The 5,564-nt window shown below is 33.7% G+C and overlaps 1 protein-coding gene across 1 annotated transcript in view; it reads right to left on the bottom strand.

Moving 5' to 3' along the window:
• Positions 1-5,564, bottom strand: part of LOC106868905 (uncharacterized) — a 695,008-nt gene that overhangs the window by 218,922 nt on the left and 470,522 nt on the right. The window lies entirely within an intron of this gene.

The following is a 5,564-nucleotide window of genomic DNA, read 5'->3' as shown; positions in this document are numbered from 1 at the left end:
ACACACACACACACACACACACACACACACACACACACACACACACACACATACTCTCTTCGCTTTCAATTATATATGTGTGTGTGTGTATGTGTGTGTATGTCTGTTTGTATTTGTGTTCGTGTGTGTGTGTGTGCGTGTATGTGTTTAGCTGAATTAATATGTTTTCGAAAAATGGAAATTTGATTTGGAGGCAATAGTCAGCAGTGGTCTTGTGTCAAATGTTTATGGCCTGTATTTGACCTCAGTAGCGCACCATTCTCCTATTCGCTTCCAGATAGATATAGACAAGTTAACATATACAAAAATCGAGTAATACAATACTGACAAGCGTAATTCGCATAACTAGATCTTAAAGAATTTAAAGAGGAGAGTGACAGGAATTGAAACAAAGAAGTCGACGGATTGTTCTAAGTGCCGAAAGGGATGAATTCCGCAATTTTCAAATGGATTATTAAAAATTAAATTTAGTAAACATTAAGAAATTCAAAAGTATTATCGCCTAAACATTGGCCCTAATAATACAGGCTATACTTCTTATTCTAAATTTAATCGCTTTTTAAATCCAACTTAATGAATGGCTAGAACCAAATTGGTTAGACAAAAATTGTGATGAGAATTTAAGAAGTAAAAGAAATGAAAATAACTTCCTTGTTAAGCAGAGGTTTTCACTCTAAGGAATGTACTACACAAATGTTATTAGTTCGTATTCAAATTAAAGGGCGGAACAGCTCCCTTTATTCCTTAGATATTACGATGTGTTTTTCAGTTGGATTGTGATCTCTTTACTTCGACTTCTACAGATTTCATGAATATTTCTAAAGAATATTGATCAGAAATTTCTGAAAAGCGGTAGGAATAATCTGCAATACACTTCAATATTTCTTCAAAATAATCAGAGAAAAAAGATAATAGCGAAAAATTAATTGGACGTTGGATAGAAGTAAATGTTATTCACAATTTCCAGCATTTGGTTACAAAGTATTCCCAGTGTCTATTGAGATTAGTCAAGAGCGATTTAATTGCTATTTTTTATATTCTTTACTTTATTATTCTTGTAATATTTGGAAAAAATAATAGTAATATCGATTTCGAAAAACGAAAAAGAAAGAAAAGAAAGTGAATGAATGCATTTACTTTTTATTCAGGGCGATTTATTATTAATTTTCATTAGAGAAATAACTACTTTGATTAAATTTGAAAATAGAATGATTGGTTAGCATGAAGCAAAATGTATTGGCGAAATATTAAAGATTGTCTTTTATATTCTGCGGAGCGAAAGAATTTAATTCGGTTAACCAGAACTGCAAAAATAAAATACGTAAGACGGACACAAATCTACAAAACAATATCCACAAGAAATTCTTTACGCATATTTAATAAACAGTCGATAATATATTGTTTTGGAATATGTTGATTGAACGTGAGGTCGATGCTGATCATATTCTCAATCATATTTAAGGATTTCATATTTTTAAGATATTGCAAACGTGTGTCAATTGGTAACTTATTCATTCGTTCGTATTTTCTGTGATATTTATAAATAAACTAGAAATATATCCATGGTAACGAAATTTTGGGAATTCCGAGTATTGAAAACGGCATGGTGTTTAATATATGGATAGAAACACACTTAACTGTAGCCAAGCCGTTTATTATTATTGACCCTTTGCAGCTATCCTTCGAAGGTATTATTATTATTGCTTTTGTCTTTGCGCCTACCTTCTGTAGCCACGGTAACAATGTTGTTGTTATCATCGTTGTTATTGTTACTTCATGGGTTAAAGTAACTGCTGTTGTTTTTGCCTCCGGCTACGCTAATTTCTGTAATCACACAAAAAAGGGATAGGATTGACAGATAGTAACTATTGTTGTTAATATTACTTTCTGTTGGCGGCGAGCTGGAAGAATCGTTAGCGCGCTGGACAAAATACTTTAGCGGTATTTCGCCCGTCGCTACGTTCTGAGTTCAAGTTCTGCCAAGGTCGACTTTGCTTTTCATCCTTTCGGGTTCGATAAAATAAGTACCAGTTGAACACTGGAGTCGACTCATCGCCACCACTGCCCTTGTAGCAAAAAAAAAAATTGAAATAGTTATTATTACTTTCTGTTTATAGTAACGATAATCTCTCATGTACCACATTTATAAGAAACTCCCGTTCGATTCTCAGTTGAGTCTGTGGTCATGCAATTTTTACGTGTTCAGGACATATTCCACGATAATTTTTTTCTTCTTGACTCAATACACGAAGTCTTCGTATTATAACCCGAATTTGCAAGAAGGGCTATTGTGCATGTTTAATTGAAAGAAAGTAACCAAGTACATATTTGATCTTTCGAGAATTCTACATTTAATAGAATGGATTAAGAGCTGGTTTTAATTCTCTCTCATCAGTTAAAACAGTGGTTCTCAACCATTTTTTTTATTTATGGGCCCCTTTGATTATTTTATTTTGGTAGCCATTCGTCTTTACAAACTAGTTTTATAGATACTTCTTTCAATATCCCTATTTAGTTCATCACCTTTTCACTCGTGTAGTTTGAATTATGTAAAATGTTACAGAAAGAAACCTAGCTGTTTCTTGTAATAAATACATCTAAAGCAAATTTTTTTCCTGAACATTTAAGATATTTCCATGGATTTCCAATTTACTATTTTGCTTGAATGGAGCCGCCAAAATCTTAGATGGACCCTGAGGGATCATATGGACTCCGGTTGAGAACCACATAGTCAAACGATACAAAATAGTTAGTTAAACAATGATTCTAGCAACCCTGATCTCGTTACTCATGTATTTAAAACAATTTGATATACGAGTTATTGTTAAAAAAACCAGTGAAACATCTTTACCACTTCATCATTCAAGGAGTTTAGAAGAAACTAAAGTACTCCAGATGCAAACCTTTACGACATTAAAGATCATCTATAAATGTTTCGAGTTCCAATCACCAAATTGCAGACTAGTACCCGTCATTTATTGTCATTTTTACAATGTGTACTGACAGCAGGCGAAGAATCGATTCACTCTCAAGCAACAATACTCAACAGATTCATTATCTGCCAGAGAAAAGGAGATTGTTCTAATACTTTTTACAACAGACTTATGTGTATGCTTTTTAACAGTTAGCAACTGGTGCAACATACGACCGATGTCAGTTTAAAAGTCTTGTGTGAGGTTATGAATATTTATGCTTGCTGACAGCATTATCTTGTAAATATGATTCCTGCACAGCTGAATCCAATCTGCTATAAAAATTTCAGATCCACTCTACTCCCATAGAAATGTTGATGAAGTTAGAAACGCATACAAGTGAAGAAGAAATACAGGTAAGAGTGAGTGTGCTTGTCTGTATGGGCATATATGCGTATGTAAGTGTGTGTGTGTGTGTGTGTGTGTGTGTGTGTGTGTGTGTGTGTGTGCGTACGCGTGTATGTGCGAGTGTGTTGGAGCTTGTACATGTACGTGTGTACATTCTTGAATTAACTTATCACTGTGACGTCCATACTGGAGTATCGCCTTCATTTGTTCTATATATGTCTATGAGGGGGTACATCTTATGTACAAATGCATATTTATGTATATGCAATTATACACACTATGAATATTAGTATAAGTGTGCAGGGGTATATATATATGTGTGTGTGTGTGTGTGTGTGTGTGTATCTGCGTGCATGTATATATGTGTATACATACACGCACACACACGCATATATATGATATATATATATATATGTACACACACACATCTAAATTATATGTGTGTGTGTGTGTGTGTGTGTGTGTGTGTGTGTATACAAATGTAAATACACCTCCCATATGAGCAAATGGTCAAAGTCAGCTTCAGTGTAAAAGTCTTGTCTGTGTTTATAAATATTTATGTCTTGACAGAACTCGGCTTGTAAATATGAACCATAAAACGGCATATTTTCTATCTCTTTCGCATTTTAATGCGCTGTACATTAAATATGCTGACACCCCACATATTACCTACTGAATCATTTCACAGCAGCGAAGTGCGGAATATGCAAGATGCTATATCGATTTGACAGCTTTCATATGATTCCTGTAGTGTTCAGTAAATGAGAACTTTGAGAAGAAACACAAACACACAGATTGATGTGTAAATACTTATGCGTCTGAAACATATAAATAAATACATATGGAAATCTGTACATCTGTATACGTAATACACATATTTGTATGTACATACTTACTATCATGCACGTATGTAATATAATTTTGCATAATATAATGTAATATAACGTAATATAATGTTACATAAAGGTGTAAACTTTAAAATTTACAATTACCATTGTTACATCTTTCGAATATTCTACGTTGGATATTTGAAAATTATCGCATATATTACGTTAGTCGTTTGCGTTTTTATTTCTTGTTAGTGTTTTTTTTTTAGGTAGAAAGAAAAGCAGTGAAATACTGTCAACATGTGACAGGAAGACAAAAGACAGGGTAGACCTTATCAGCGTGAAATAAGATGCGTCCAACAAAATAGACGTAAATCTTGAGAGCAACAAAATAAGTTTCAATACTTAAGAAATAGTTGGATTGAAAGAAATCTTTTGCATAAATCGTGGACATTTTGTGTTTTTAATTCGCGTTGCTACGATTTTGTTTCCGAAAAGAAATCGGCTGCAATGTGAAGTAACTCTTATTGACTGATTTGGACGGAAATTGGATCTGAGAAGAGGTTTTAAATATTTACGCAAAGAAGCTAGTTCTGAATGCTGTTCAAATCAGGAGGATTTAGATAGTAATACTTTTTTTATGACCCTAATATGTAGAAGAAGACGTGGCTGGTTGAAATGGAAATATGTAATTGTAGGGTAAATACTTGGGTGCTGAGAGTGCTGCTCTATTCCGTGTCCGAATGGAGGAGGAGTCGATGTTTCATCAGGTGGGGAAGCAGCTTTAAAAGTGTTTTAACCCCTTCTACTACGAAACCATAGCTGCCTCAGGTTTACTCATCAATGTAGGCGACAAAGCTCCCGCACAACGACACAGATTTGTTGGAGTTGAAAAAGGGTTTTAATTAGTTGAGCGACTACTAACTCTTAAGCAAGGAAACAAATTCTGAATGTTCGAATCGTAATCATAAATGCGAAAGGTAGACATAGCTGGTTGGAATGGAAATATTTGTCAAAATATATTTTCCATTTGATTTCAAATTTTATATTATTAAAGTTATGACTTCACATAAATTTATGCAAATTAGGTTCAGCGCTTCCAAATTGATGGCGAAATGTTTACAGCTGTTGCTCGAAGCACAATTTCAAAGAATTTTAAGTGAATCTGATGCATGACTTAGAAGCTGAGACAGATTTAAGAGAAGTGCAGTAAATATATGATCTTTAGAAATATGTTTTCGATAGAACGTGAAGAGATTCGAGTGAGAACACTTGTAAGTTTGTGCAAATGTTGGATTTATATGTATGGGCGTCAGTGTGTTTATTTACGTGTATAAATCGTCTGCATTTATATCGTACACTAATATACAACCTAGATATTTTAAAGTTGTACGTTATATATATATATATATATGTG

This window comes from Octopus bimaculoides, chromosome 18 (genome assembly GCF_001194135.2).
Source record: "Octopus bimaculoides isolate UCB-OBI-ISO-001 chromosome 18, ASM119413v2, whole genome shotgun sequence".
NCBI lineage: Eukaryota > Metazoa > Mollusca > Cephalopoda > Octopoda > Octopodidae > Octopus > Octopus bimaculoides.
Note: the sequence above shows the minus strand (reverse complement) of the source record. Positions and strands in the feature narration are given on the sequence as shown.